Source organism: Ursus arctos, unplaced genomic scaffold (assembly GCF_023065955.2).
Source record: "Ursus arctos isolate Adak ecotype North America unplaced genomic scaffold, UrsArc2.0 scaffold_34, whole genome shotgun sequence".
NCBI lineage: Eukaryota > Metazoa > Chordata > Mammalia > Carnivora > Ursidae > Ursus > Ursus arctos.
Window position 1 is genome coordinate 7478095 of NW_026623030.1, and position 15384 is coordinate 7493478.

Below are 15384 nucleotides of genomic sequence, written 5' to 3' on the forward strand. Positions count from 1 at the left end.
ACAGTAGAACTCACGTGGTCTTGGTAGGCAGTCAGGGGCTGTGTACCCATTTCACAATGGGGTATGTCTCACCATCGTGTCAGACGCCCTAGGGGAGAACGGGTGTTCTGAGCAGGTCCCATCTCTTAGGAGTCAGATTCCAGGAATGCGGGCTGCCCCAGAAGCAGAGCCTGAGTCGGGTGCAAGGGCAAGTGGCTGATTTGGGTGATGGTACACAATTAGGGTATGCTAATGAGCGGGTTACCCTTGAGGGCAGCTGGGAACCTCGGGGAGACTGTCAAGCACACCCCTGGGTTGTCACGCGACTGGTAGAAAGTTGTCCACCTGCACCGAGCGGATTTGGGTGAGGCTCCGAGAGCATCTGCTGTGACGGCACAGGCTCTTCCCTTGGTGGCTGACAGGCACCACATGGCCAGAGGGCGACTATGGCTCAGGGGAAGCACAGCGTATGCTCAGAGGCTGTGATGGGGGAGGCCACCGGTTCTTGCTTCTGCCGTGGGTCTGGGGCTGTTTGCACAAAGTTGCCGTTTTGGACATAAAAGGATCTTTTTTTTTTTAAAGATTTTATTTATTTATTCGACAGAGATAGAGACGGCCAGCGAGAGAGGGAACACAAGCAGGGGGAGTGGGAGAGGAAGAAGCAGGCTCATAGCAGAGGAGCCTGATGTGGGGCTCGATCCCATAACGCCGGGATTACGCCCTGAGCCGAAGGCAGACGCTTAACCGCTGTGCCACCCAGGCGCCCCTGGACATAAAAGGATCTTTGACCCAGAGAGGTCCTTTTCTTGGGTTCACCTTCTGCTGTATGATAAGAGTGCCTGTATACTGAGTGCCTGCTGTATACACTTTCCAGGTGTCTTTGCTTCCTTGTATTGTTCACGACGTTCACAAAGCCTGTCCCTCCTCCTGCTTCCCGCTGCTTTCCTGCACCTGTGTAGAAGTCCAGTGGTCTAATTCCGCAGGCTCCCACCTCATCCCAGTCTAAGTGAGTAATTATAATACTGTGGATGAGGACAGTCATCGACACGTGTGACCACAGATGTTGTGCTAGGTACTTTGCACGTGTGATCTCAATGAATCCTCACAAAAGTGTGTGGAGTACATCCCTTGGTTGCATTTTATAGCTGAGGAAGCCGAGGCTCAGAGAGGTGGAGCGACTGGCCCAGGGTCACACAGCTAGTAGAGTCTGAGATGCGTTTGGACGCCGAGCCGGTTGACTCTGGAAGTCCACGCTCTGAACGGTCGTACAGAAGGCCACAGACAGGGCAAGGAGACCGGGAGCTCCTGGCCGCCAGTCCTGCATGCTATGCCCCAAACACGGCGTCCTCTGAGCTCTTAATAACTGGTGATTACTCTGGGCAAAGTAGGGTCTGGGAGAACTGAGAGCGGGTGGTGTTTATCCAAATTTAGGAGATTGTACAGTGTTTTCTGTAACCTAGCCCGGGAAGTGGCCTTCGGGGGAGGGGCTCCCAATGACTCCTAGGGAGCCGGCCCCCACCCCAGCCCAGGTGGCTGTTCTAGAAGCTGACGTTTGGGCAGGATATCTTGGTGGAGGGCACTCTCCGGACTCCAGGATATTTTAGAGCTTTGCTCTCGGTGGCTGGAAAGTAAGGATGTTTGGATGGGGTCCTCCTGCGCATCTTCTAAATATAAGAATAAAGGGCTTTGGGAGCAGAGGGTAGAGCCTCCCCCACACTCTCACGTGAGTGTGCACGTACACACACACACACACACACACCCTTATGGATGGCGCCTCTCTTTACGGCTGGACTCCCGGCATGTCCAGAGGTCATCTCTGGCATTGTCATTCATCATAATGCCTCGTCCTGGACCCCAGGCAGAGCCTTGGGATCTGGCTCAGGTAGGGGTCCCAAGAAGCAGAGCCCGAGATGATGCGCATTGAGGAAGAAATTGACTGGGGCTGAGCTCTCGGAAGGGGGAGTGAGCGAAGCAGGAGGGGGCAGAGGAGGGGGTGTGATCTCAACCAGGTTTCGATTTAGCTTGATTCCCCAGGGAGCTCTGGAGCCACAGAACAAATCCTGCCTGGAGGCAAGGGTAAGCAGCCTTGTGTGTCCTATCTAAGTCTGTCATTGGCTCTTGGATGCCCTGGTTTGTGGGGGGTTTACTGGCAGGGGTGGGGGTCATGGGCCATCCTGTTGGAGGATAGCTCTCCTGGAAAAGGGTGTACCTGGGAACTGTTAGCAGACTACCTTTCTAGTAGGTGAGGGGAGGGTGCAGTTCCAGAAGAGGGGCTCTGGTAACAGGAGGGTGCAACAATGTCTCCTGAAGGTTCTATGCTGGATTTGTCCCTCACTGGCTGTGTGACTTTATGTAAGCCGCTTACCCTCTCTGGGCCCAGATTTCACCTTCTGTACACCGAGGTGGGTGCACAGGATCACTCTTTACTCCATCCCATTCTTATCCTCCCTCAAACCACTCATTTTCTCATTCCAACATCCATGTGTTTCGGCATATATTCATCGTGTACCCGTTAGTGCCAGGCACCTTGCTAGGCTCCGGGGATCAAAAAGGGAGCACAACAGATGGACCTCAGCCCCCAGGGGGCAAACAGACAAATAAACAGGCTTAACAGAGGGGTCAATGTTACAAAGAAGCAGAGTTGTGGGAATCCTACCTGGGGCGGGGGTGGGGGGTTCAGGGAAGGCTTCCTGGAGGAAGAAGCATCTCACCAGGGAGCTGTTGCTGTGTTAGCATACACGGGTACTGACATCACTCAGGAAGAAGGGAAGGTGATTGGTAAATCCCCACAGGTCTCTTTCCCTTTGGAGGGTGGATTTCTTTCTAGATCCTGAGTCCCTCCATTGTCAAAGCAAACTGTTTCTAGGATGAATAAGTGTGGAGCCAGGAGAGAAGGCGGGGAGGAGCTGGCAAGAGATGAAGCCCCGGGGTGTGTACAGGATCGAACAGAGCTGTGGTGAGGGGTGTGGCGTTATTTGGTGAGCCCCTGCAGGCCCCTGGAAGTTTTAGGCTTTGTTTCCTTGGGCATAACTGAGGTATGGTACCCAAACGTCAAGTATAGACTGGATACATGTTTACATACGTTTGTAACTTGTAACCACCACTCCTGTCAACATAGAGAACCTTTCTAGGCCCCCAGAGCGCTCCCTTATATCCCTTCAGTCTCCCTTCAATCGCCATGGCGAGGTTTTGCGTATTTCCTGAACTTCACGTCCGTGCAAACTTGGACACATACCTTCCGGCTGCTGCTTGTTTGGCTCACACTAATGTCTGTGATATTTACCCATGGTCTGCATGTCGCAGTAGTTGGCGGGTTTTTTCATTGCTGTATTACATCCCATCCTACGAACATGCCAGAATGTATCTGTCCGGTCTCCTGCGGATGGACAGTTAGGTGGTTTCCAGGTTTTGGCTATTACGAAAGAAGCAGCTCTGAGCACCCGTGTCTGTGTCCTCATTTCGGTTGGGTGTGTATCCAGCTGCGGGTCAGGTGCAGATCGGCTTTGGTGGACTCTGCCAAAGTGTTCGTGCCAGTTTAAAACCAGTTCTCCTTCTGCGTCCTTGAAAGCACTTGCTAATGGCAGTTTCTGTCATTTTGGCCATGATGGTAGATGCGAGATAGTATTTCCTGGTGAACATAGTTCTGCTTCCTCAATGACCAGTGAAGGTGTGTATCTTCTCACGTACTTATTGGTCATTTGGAGACCTTTTTCTGTGTGTGTGTGTGTGTGTGTGTGTGTGTGTGTTTTGTGTGTTGTGAAGTGGTCATTCAAGCCTTCTGTCCTTAAAAACCATCCAGCCAACCAGATTCCAGGTCCAAGCAGCTGACGGTGTTCAGATCATGCCTGCTATGTCGTCCTGTGGGCAGCTAACACAGGATTCCTGTCGCTGGGAGAAGCTTCATTTATAGAACCCTTGGGCCAAAGCAATGTCTGCGTCATATAAATAAGTATAGACTTGTATATTATATAGGTAGGTATTATATAAAATATCTAGTACATATAAATACATATGATGGATATAGTAACATATGCCGCTATATTATATATAATATATGTAAGCAATGCATACTTATATAATGAGTTTTATATATAAATTTATATATATATGTAAATTACATCATGAATCAGGAACCCCGGGTTCTAGTTGGAATTCTGACTGGCTTGGGTCCCACTCTGGGTAAGAAAATCATTCTCCTCTCTGGTACAGACACACCTGGGATCACCGCTTTCCCAGTTCCCTGCACAAAAAATCAAGCAGGCTCTTCTCATTTCTGGACTCTGTGTTTGGTGACATGCCATGGTGTAGTGATCCAGGAAGAAAATCACTTTGGAGTTTTTTCCCCAGAACGTATGGAGTGCTTGGCAATTTGGTTGGGGTAGGGGGTACCATTGGTGACCGCCGGGCAAGGCAGGGATGCCAAACACCCTTGGGTGCTTCTGGGGTTGGGTTCCCTGCTGAGGCAGGGGTGTGAGCACGAGTGTGTTTCTTTGGGGGTACCTGTGGAGGTGAGACAGGGAAGGCAAGGAGCCTCACATAGGGCATGCGATCAAGACTACGGAATCTCAGAGTTTTCCCCCCAGAGAAGGGAGGGAGCTGGGGTATTAATACACCTGTTCCTTTAGTCTTTGATGTCGGGCTGTCCTTCGGCGGGGGCATTGACTTGCTGGCACTTCCAGACATGCTGCCTGTTGGCCAAGTGAGTCCCCATGATCAGAAACCAAGCCTGAGCCAGAGAGTTGCAGGCACCTTCCGTAGGCAGCCCCCCGCATCCAGAGCTGTGTGCGGAAGCAGTGGAAGGTGAAGCTGTGTACCGCACCCTCCTTGAGAAACTCTTGGACCCTCTGATATTCGTACGGTGAGCAAGTCAGACTCTTTCACTTCGTACTTCCAGCTATTCAGTGTTTCTCGAACTCGCCCGTCTTCTTTTGCATCCGCTCTGGTTTTTCTCGAAAGGAAGCAAGAGAGTGGGCTTCCTCATCAGTGTCTTTGAGTCTCAGTTTGTGCATCTGTAAAACGGGGCTGAAATGCTCCCTGCCCCAGAGGCTGCTGGGAGAAATGAGTGTGTGTCTGTGGAGTGTTTCCCAGGGATCCAGCCCCAGTCAGTAAAGAGAAACTACTGCATTGTTATTCTCATTGCATGAAATGTAGAAATTGTAACTAAGTAAAAAGAGTTTCTCTGAAACTCTTGAGCTGGAAGTGTGAAAGAGATGATTGTACTCATTATAACTTGTTATGTATGTCACTCAGTGACTCCTAGAGAATTCCTTGTAAGTGGCAGACGTTACCTTAGAAATGGAACCATGTTACCCTAACGTCTTTATCTGGTCATTCTAGCCCCGTTGATAGAGATTTTCTTAGAGCCCCATATACCAGTGAATAAAGGGGATGGATCTGGGGGATTGAGGGGCCCCGTGGTCCATCACCCGAACGTGTGGCAGTCCTCAGTCTAAACCGCAACTGTTCTGGGCCTGTAATGAGTCACTTCATTCTCTGGAGCCTCCGTGAGGAAGAACCTTTGATGAACCGAGGCCTCCCCTCCTCCCTCCTTGTGGCGCACCCTGCGTTTAAGGCTGAGCGACAAGGAGGTCAGAATAAACTGTTCTCAGCGATGCTAAAGGTCTTGTCTCCTCACAACAGGTGGGTGGGTGATTTGCGGTTCAGTTAAAAAAAGGTCGGGCCTGGGGCGGGGACAGTCAGTCAGTCATGGACACAAGGCTGAGGATGAAGTGAGCTCCGGGGACTGAGTGCCAGCTTGCCCGTGGGACTCACCCTCTCTGAGCCTCAGTTGACCCAACTGGATGTCGGGATTGTACGGCGCTGTCCCGTAGAACTTTCCATGCCATCCATTAAGGTCCCTGGTCTCCCCAGCCTGTTAAGTACTTAGGACAGGCCTAGTGCAACTGAAACTGAAATTGTATTTAATTTTAATTAAAATGTAAATGTTCGGGGCACCTGCGTGGCTCAGTCCGGTAAGCATCTGCCTTCGGCTCAGGTCATGATCTCAGGGTCCTGGGATGGAGACACACGTTGGGCCCTCTGCTCAGCAGGTTCGCTCTGCCCGCTGCTCCCCCTGCTTGTGCTCTCTCTCCCTCTAACAAATAAATAAATAAAATCTGTAGGGAAAAAAAAAAAAAGGAAACGTTAATGTTGGTAGCCACATGGCAAGCGTAGACCTAGGAACAACCCAAAGAACTTCGTGGAGGCCTGAGCTTCGGGGTTATTCAGGCAGCCACTCAGCTGCATGCTGCCTCCTCCAGGAAGCCCTCCCCTCCCTTTCTCCTCAGCCAAGTTGAGCCCTGTATGAGTTTCCTATGACCTCTGTAACAAATGACCACGGTTCAGTGGCTGCAACAAGTTTATTACCTTGCAGTTCTGGAGGTCAGAAGTCTAACATGGGTCATCAGAGGTGCATTCTGGAAGCTCTTGCTTTGCCTTTTCCAGCTTCCAGAAGCTCCTGCATCCTGGGCTTGTGGCCCTGCATCACCTTGACCTGGTTTTTTCGTTTTTTTAAAGATTTTATTTATTTATTTGAGAGTGATAGAGAGCATGAGCAGGGGGAGGGCCAGAGGAAGAGGGAGAAGCAGACTCCCATGCCGAGCAGGGAGCCCGATTCCGGGCTCAATCCTAGGACCCTGGAATCATGACCTGAGCTGCAGGCAGACGCTTCACCGACGGAGCCACCCAGACTCGCTGATCTGTTTTTTCCATCACATATTCTCTCTCTGACACTGACCTTCTTGACTCCCTCTTACAGGGACCCTTGTGATGACACGGGAACCATCCAGATAATCCAGGGTGACCTTCCCCATCTCAAGAGCCTTCATTTGGCCACACCTGCAAAGTCCCTCCTGCTGGTAAGGTAACAGATTCATTGCTTTGGGGGGTAGGGCCTGGATGTCTTGGGGGGCATTATTTTGTCTACTGTAAGCTCTTCGTCCCATGGATCTCAGTCTCGCCTCAACGTCTGTGGCCACGTCTGCTTCCCCCATTAGACTGTGCTTCAAAGGCAAGTGCGTTCTGCCCCCCAGTGTTGCCTAGAAACCTGCTGTGAGCGGGGCCAGCCCAGCGCCGGGCAGTGGGGGTGAATGATCCGTTGGCACAGGCTACCTGTTCCGGAGACAGACAGCCTGAGTACAGTCCCAGGTCTGTTCCCTTACTCTGCAGTTGACCTCAGCACATCCCCTTGCCTTTGAAACCTCAGTTTCCTTACCTGTAAAATGGGGATAACACTAGTATCGGCCCCAGGAGGTCTTTGAAGGGATTGACGAAAATTATGCGTGGAGAGCCCTTGGCGCAGTGCCCAGCACATGGGTGGCACCTAAGAACACGGCAGCTGGTGACACTGCAGGGATTAACAGGGCAGGGTGGGGAGTGAGGCCGCCTGAGTTCAAATCCCGACTCCACCCCTTGGGCAAATTGCTCATCCTCCTGAGGCCTCGCTGTCTTCATCCATCAAATGGGGCCTCATCCCACAAGCCACTTTGGAGGGTGGATTAGCATTCACGGTGCCATCTGGCACCAAATCAGCGCTCAATTACTGTTAGCGATTGGACGATGGTAATTATTAATACCAGGCTTTCCCAGGCCCAGCTCTCAGGAGGCTGGAGGACCAAGCAACTGAATGAACTTGGAACGGCTCACTGGGGTGTCTTCTTGGTAGTCGGGCCAGGTATATGTCTTCAGCTACACAGAGGCCAGGTTCTGTGCCAGGAGTGGGGCCTGCCTGTTGTGCCCCGAGGCTGGCAGTGCCAGGCCCGGACAGGTTTATGGGGGTGCTGGGAAGCCGGTCCAGGGGCAGGAGGAGTCGGTTGGTTGCCTGAAGGGCGTGGGAGGCACAGTTATCCTGGGAAAACCGGGAGGGAGCATGTCAGCTGTCCCTGCAGGTTCACTGCCATGGACGGCACGCATGTGACAGGGACAGAGTGGCTGGTGGGCATGAGATGGGGTGGGTGCTGTGCCACAGCTCAAGAGACAGACTTGAGACTGTTGGCATCCCTGGGGACCCGCGTTTGGTCCTGGCAGTCCCTACAGGCGTTTCTTGCACCCTGTTTTGGGGGGTGCTCTTTGGCCTTTATGTTGCTTTGACACTTCCTCTGTTGTTAAGAAGGCCTGTGTAGACGACAGGCTCGTGAGGGATGTGAGGCCGGCCTTGCGAACAGCATCTTCTTAGCCAGTTGCCCTTCCTTCCCATCTCCCCAGCTTGAAACCGGGCACAGTCTGAGAGTGAGTAAGGGGAGACTTCCCCGAATCACTGTCTCTCAGATTCCTGCAGTAGAGAACTATTCCTTTGCATCTTAAAGAATTCAGATTTCTCCAGCCCCGGGAAAAAAGAAAAGAAAAGAAAAGAAAAATCCCACCAACCCACAAATACCTCCAGCAGGCTTCACATTCTCTTTGCCCATTTGCTTATTCATTTATCATGCATTAAGATAGAAACCTACTATGTGCCAAGTCTACCGACAGGTGGGACATTTCCTTTAATCATCAGAATGCTTTGAGGTGGGTGTCACAGAACTTTATTTACCCATGAAGACACTGAGCTTTAAGAGGTGAAGTGGCTTGTCAAAGGCTTAGAAGATGCTTATCCACTTAGCCAATTCACAGCAAACTCCTATGTCCATTAGGAATGCCTTTCCCGGGCGCCTGGGTAGCGCAGTCGTTAAAGCGTCTGCCTTCGGCTCAGGGCGTGATCCCGGTGTACCGGGATCGAGTCCCACATCGGGCTCCTCTGCTGAGAGCCTGCTTCTTCCTCTCCCACTCCCCTGCTGTGTTCCCTCTCTCGCTGGCTGTCTCTATCTCTGTCAAATAAATAAATAAAATCTTTAAAAAAAAAAAAAAAAAAGGAATGCCTTTCCCTACGTGTAAGGAAACCCGAACTCAGGATTGCTTCCAAGGTACATTATTATTCTTTACATAACAACAAAAAATATCCAGAGGAGCGTGGTTCAGAGTTAGCTCAGTGGCTCAGCTGTGGTAAGGTCTTTTCCATGCCACCATTCTTAAAGTAGTGCTTGTGATCTCCTGGTCTCAAGATGGTTGCCTTGGCTCCAGGCATCACATCTCTGTTCCAGGTAGGAGGAAGGGAAGGGAGAACCCTAAGCTGCATCTGCCTGGTTTTTATCAGCAAAACAAAAGCTTCCTTAGAAATCTAGCCATTTCCCCTTACGTCTATTTGGTCAGAACTGGATCACACGGCCATGCTTCTAGCTGTAAAGACCAGGAGAGCTGTCTGGCTCGTTAGCCTTCAGAAGGAAAGCTACCCGAGAGCTTGCACCTCCATGTTTTGACTTCGATTCCATATTCTTTCCATTTTACTGGGGATTTCCAGCCTCATGGCCTTTTGCCACATCCACACAACCCCTGCTCCCATTACTTTGTCAACTTTTTGCTTTTCCGAAAGTTAAGTAAATTTTTAAAAGAAGCTTTATGAACATCTCTGTTGTAAATAGTCAGCTAGCGTCACTTGTCTTACATAGAAAATAACAGTAAAATGGAAGACAATGAAAATAAAACAATACTTAAAAATCTGCTGCAGCTAATGGTCTGAGCTTGGAGTGGTTTTACTAAATTGGCCCTGTACCACACAGTGGCAGTGTAAGTGTTTGAGCCGTAGTAGCACCAGGCGGAGACGGTCTCAGGGACTTCTCGAGAAGTCACCCGGGAGAATCAGAAGGATACAGCTTTCACACGATGTCATTCACAGCGGCTTCGTGCTGTGCACCTGGGCGTGAAAGCATCCTCAGTGTTCACCTACGGACCATCTCGTGTCCCACAGGATGGAAACCGTCCCGCCTCTAGGGAACCTAGCACCATCCCATTCTGCCTTCCCTGTGCCAGGCATCAACTAGGTTTGGGGAAGGAGAACTCGGGATGGAGGGGTCGATGCCTTGGGTGTGGGGTAGGGTGGGGCTTCTAAATCTTAAAAAGAAGAAGAATCTCAGCCTCATCTCTGATACAAGGCATTAGGGTTGCAAGTCACTTCGGCCTGGGAAATCAGCATGGGCTTCTTGGAAGAGGTGTCCCTTAAAGTGCTCTAAAAAGATGGGTGGGAGCTGGGCCAAGGGAAGTTGTGCTGAGCGTAAAAAGCCCTCCGCAAAGAAGGAGTAAGTGAAAAAGACACTCAAGTCATGGGACCCTTTTGGGAATCCGGGTGTGGAGGCAGGGCCTGAAGTATAGACCAAGTTAGTTATTTTTGGCGGGCCCTTGAATACCTTGCCCAAGGCAATGGGATGGTGAGAGCCATTTATTTTAGAGCTGAGGAGAGACATGATCACACCTTCCTAGGGTTTGAGCTTCGCACATAAGGCAGCTCTTGGGCCAAAATAAGCTAATTCCTCCAGAAATCTATTTGTACTTGGAGGAAAAAAATTTTTTTTAATTTTTCTGAAATGCAATATGCACTTCTCAGCCTCCCTAAAGAGAGGGTGTGATGTGTGCACATCTTTGCAAGTCCAGCCGGCATCGTGCTGTGTGTTGTGTTGTTGAATCGAGCTTTGGGATTGAGTTTCCTCTGCTGTGAACATCCGTCCCAGGGCTGGGTCTTCCTTCCTGCTCGCTCTCCCACCGCCGGGCTGGACGGGCCTCTGGGCTGGGCCCAGACTCCCCTCTCTCTCTGAGCCGTTCTCATTGCCCTCGCAAACCTTATAGTCAAGTCTGTGAAAATCTGGCCAGAAACGAGAGCCAGGAAAGCTGCAAGGGAGGGCACGGCCAGCCAGGGGCCCTGGTTTATTGCTCATTAGACAGCTTTATTGGGTTTGCCCCAGGGGCGAGGTTGAGAACCCTGACCTCCTAAGCTTTGAATTAAGTCAGCCTGGGTTGTGTTTCCCTTAGGTGTGGAAGTCCATTCTGCATATATCAAAAGCACTAAAAAGCGTGTGCATCCTTTGAACCGGTCAGCCCGCTTCTAGGCAAAATTTTGTCTTGGGAAAATAGGTGCATGTGGGCGTTCATTGTCATGTCAGTTTTAATGGTCAACGGTTGGCAACAGCCTAAAGATGGTGTAGTGGGGGATGAATTATCTAATGATGAGATACCCCCAGAATGGAACGCTGCAGAAGCATTGGCAAGGACTGTGTGGGCTGTACAGTTATGGATGTGAAAGATGTTTATGATAGGTTTTGAAATTAAAAGAAGAAAAAAGCAAGTACGTACCTTGCAGGTCTGATTCCGTTTTAGTTTTGACAGAAAGTTCCCATCTACAAGGGAAATGCCCAGGGTGATATACATGGGGATGCCAATAGGGGCTGGTGGATGGTAGGATTTCGGATTATTAAAAACATTTTTGCTCACCTGTATTTGTGAAGTTTTCTGTAATTATCTTACGGAGCACCTGTAGAGATCTGGAAGAGGGGCAAGTCGCAGCCAGCAAGTGTAAGAGTTTTGAAGAGGGGAGTGTCACATCCTTGAGGGAGTCTGGTCTCGGGGGACTGAGTTCTCCACCGTCTAGAGCAGGGCTCCACAAACTCTTGTAAGGGCCACATAGTAAATATTTTAGGCTTTCTGGGCCATATGGCCTCGGTGGCAACCCCTCAGCTCTGGGTTCATACCTTGGGAAAAGCTGTACATAATAGAGAAATACATGGGCACGGGCGCGTTACAATAAAACTTTATTTACAAAAACAGGTGGTGGGCCGGATGTGGCCTGCAGACTGCAGTTTGCCCATCCCTGAGCTAGAGAAAAACAAACAAACAAAAAAGCAGCTTGATTAATGGCTTCAGTGAGTGCTTCAGCCAGTCCAGAAATAGCACAAATAGTAGGAAGGAACAGGCTAATGAGGATTGAAAAGGCGGATGTTTAAATGGAGGCGTAAAGATAAGTTGTACCATTCTTTCTCCAGATCAGTGTTTGCACCTGGCCAAGGGGTGTTGGGCCGAAGCAGTTTGGGCGATGCTTTGGGTGGGAAGGTGTCCTACCCATATGTGCTGCTCCGGGTCAAGTTTGGGGAAAGCCCCCTGGAACTGTTCCTCTGGATCCCAGAGTCTGGATGTGCTGAATCAGAATTCTTTGGAACTTGAAACTGACGCAGAAGTCAAGCGTATGCTAATTAAGGTGCTTCTTAAAGAGATAGTGCACACTTGGTAGGAAACTTTGCTCTTACCACTTTCCTCAGTAGGGGAGTAAGAATTTTATTTAGTCCTTCCACAACCCCCTGAGCACCACTTGTTTATAAGGAATCATGGAGATTTAGAACCCACATCTCAGGCTGCAGAAAGCTGGCTCCATGGAGGACCACATGCCAAGCGCAGAGAGAAGAGGGTATTGCGACCCTGAACGGTCTGGGGTTGAACCGAGTCAGTGGCAGATTTTTTACAATCCCAGAGAATTGGGGGACCCCTTGTTCAACCTCTTGTTTCTCACCAGTGGGGAAACTGAAGCTCAGAGGGAGGCAGGGACTTGCCCAAGCTCTCATTGCGAGTCAGTGGAGGAACGGAGACCAAATCCGGGGTGACGGGCGTACTGTGTGATTTCCATTTTTGTGAAATACCCCGAAATGGCGAATCCATGGAGGCTGAAAGCAAGAGTGGTGGTTGCCAGAGGCTGGGGGGAGGGGGAGTGGGGAATGACTGCTTACGGGTTCCGGGGACTCCTTTGGGAGTGACGAAAATGTTCTGGAACTAGACAGAGGGGATGGTGGCACAATGTTGTGAGCTTACCAAATGCCACTGTGTTGTATGCTTTGAAATGATGAATTTTATGTTACGTGATTTCTACCACAATTAACCACGAAAAAGTAGGATGACGGCCACAGCTGGGCACTTTTAAAAGTGTAAGGGGTCTGGTCTGTCCCGGGTCAACCAAACTGTGTGGAAAACCACTCAGTTCTAACTCCCAGACCTGTGTTTTGTTTTCTCCAGTGTGATTCTGACTCGGGTTAACAAAACGCAAGAGCTGTAGAAAGTCGTGCCTCCCAGACTTTCCACCAAGCTAGTTCCCCATTGTCCTAAGGAGGGCCAACGATTAGGCTTACACCGTATGACTCCAGTAGCTTTGGGCCTGTGCACATGCTGCCTCCTTGGCTGGCTTTCTCTGCTGGGCTGACTCCTACAGGGTCGTGGAGATGTCACCTCTTCCAGGAAGACATCCCTGACTACTCCTTTGGGTTTCTGTAGTTTCACTTTCTGCCCCCGTCAGGGCCCGCTGCAAATTTTATGGTCTTTCCTTTCCCCCTCCTCCACGAGACTGTCTGTGACCCACTGTGATCAGGAGTGGGGTCGCCTTTGCTTCCCACTGCATTCCCAAGGTGAGGGGGCGTAGCCCAGCGTGGACTTTTAATGAGGGCCTTTAATGGAGATTCGCCTAAAGGACACAGGTCCCCATGAGCTGAGTCCTGTGGTCATTAGAGCTTAAGCAGTAGGTTTACTTCACATTTGTTTTTAGTTTCTTGCCTTTTTTTTTTAAGTGTGGTAAAATGCACGCAGCATAAACTTACCATCTTAACTGTTTCTAAGTGTACAGTTCAGTGGCATTAAGTACACTCACACTGTTGTGCAACCAGCACTACCGTCTGTCTCTAGAACTTTCTCACCAACTCATACTGAAACTCCGTCCCCATTAAACACTAACTCCCTGTTCCCTTCTACCCCCACGCCTGGCACCCACCATTCTACTTTCTGTCCCTATGAATTTGACTGCTCTGGGTGCCTCCTGTAAGTGGGGTCATGTGGTGTTTGTGTTTTGGGGACTGGCTTATTGCACTTTTCGTAGTGTCCTCAAGGCTCATCTGTGTTGTAGCACGCGTCAGAATAGCTTTCCTTTTTAAGGTCAAATAATATTCCACCGTGTTGGCGACACCCCATTTTGTTTATTCATCTAACAGTAGACATTTGGGTTGTTTCTACCTTCCGGCTGTTGTGAATAATGTTGCTCTGAGCACCGGTGTGCAAGTCTCTGTTCCACGCCCTGCTCTCAGGGGTGGGAATGCTGGGCCATATGGTAATTCTGTGTTCGGTTTTTGAGGGTCTGCGCTGTGTTTTCCACAGCCTCTGCACCATTTTATATTCCCACAGCGGTGCACACAGTTTCCAGTTTTTGCACATCCTCACCAGCACTGCTTGGGTTGGTTTTTTTTTCGTTTTTTGCTGTTTTATAATAGCCATCCTAACGGCTGTGAACTGTCCTTTACATCTGAACGTCATAAAAAGTGGGCACTCTGGGGGCACCTGGGTGGCTCCGTGTGAGCATCTGACTTTTAGTTTCAGCTCAGGTTATGATCTCAGGGTCGTGAGATGCAGCCCCGCATCGGGCTCAACACTTAGCTTGGAGTCTGCTTATCTCAATCCCTCTGCTCCTCCCCCTGCTCTTCTTTCTCTCATAAATAAATAAAACCTTAAAGGAAAAAAAAAAGCACACCTGAAGTCCTTTAAAAAAAAAAAAAGCAGTTATTCTAGTTAAGCCCGTGTGGACTTTGGAAGAAATCTGACAGGAAGGAGGGTGGGGTCAGCCTAACTCCAGCTGCCCATGAGCAGGTCCCTTCTCTGCTCCGGCTTTGGTCTTCCTCATCTGTAAGCTGGGGCTCACAGGAGGACCTGCTTCTGCAGTGGGACAGGATTTTTCCGCCACTCGTGGTGTTCTGGGCTGGCTGGACACTGGAGGTCTATCTGGTCTGCCTGCTGACGTTTGCAACTTTTGTGGCACTTCAAATGGCATAGGAGTCCTGGGTTTTTTCAAATAAGGGTTAGCAGCTTAAACCTAGGGGTGGTTATTGCTGTGCTTGCGTTGGTAACACTGTAATGGACATCTTTTTGTAGGTGGCTTTCTCTTCCCTTGGATTCCTTCCGTGGGATGAAGTTTTTAGAAGCAGGGTTACTGGGGGCGTCTGGGTGGCTCAGTCGGTTGAGTGTCCAACTCTTGATTTCTGCTCAGGTCATGATCTCAGGGTCGTGGGATCGAGCCCCGTGCTCAGTGCGGTGTCTGCTTGTCCCTCTCCCTCCCCCACCTCCTGTCAAATAAATAAATGAATGAATAAATAAATAAATAAAATCTTTGGGGGAAAGAAAGAAGCAGGGTTATTGAATCAAAAATAAATGCATACTTTGGGGGGTGAGTTTATTGGGGGAAAACACTTGATTTATAGTCAGCAGATTTCAACCCTAGCTCTGCCCCTCCTTAGCACGTGGTCTGGCTCATTTTCAAAACGGTGTTTTCCTCATCTCTAGAGTGGTGGTACTAATTTGAGAAGCACGGGGTTGTTGAGAGTATTAAATGGGAGGAGGCAGAAGGTACACGGAGTCACGGAGTCTGCTGCCTGACTCTTGATGGAGTCTCAGAAATTACTAGTTGGGAGTGAATACTGCCAAATTGCTTTTATCACCGACGTTGGCCCTGAGAGCACATGAGCTATCGGTTTTCTCACAGCCATGCTTCGTTGGATGCTATTATTTTCTTCTCTCAGGGATGCTCTC

The 15384-nt window shown here is 50.0% G+C and overlaps 1 protein-coding gene across 2 annotated transcripts in view; it reads left to right on the forward strand.

Moving 5' to 3' along the window:
• KIAA1671 (KIAA1671 ortholog) overlaps positions 1–15384 on the forward strand; it is a 183552-nt gene that overhangs the window by 33275 nt on the left and 134893 nt on the right. The window contains exon 2 of one of the 2 annotated variants that reach the window (XM_048221395.2): positions 6737–6836. The gene's annotated coding sequence lies outside the window, so the exon portion shown is untranslated. Of the gene's footprint in view, positions 1–6736; positions 6842–15384 lie in introns of both variants that reach the window. The other variant, XM_048221396.2, reaches the window with a different exon arrangement.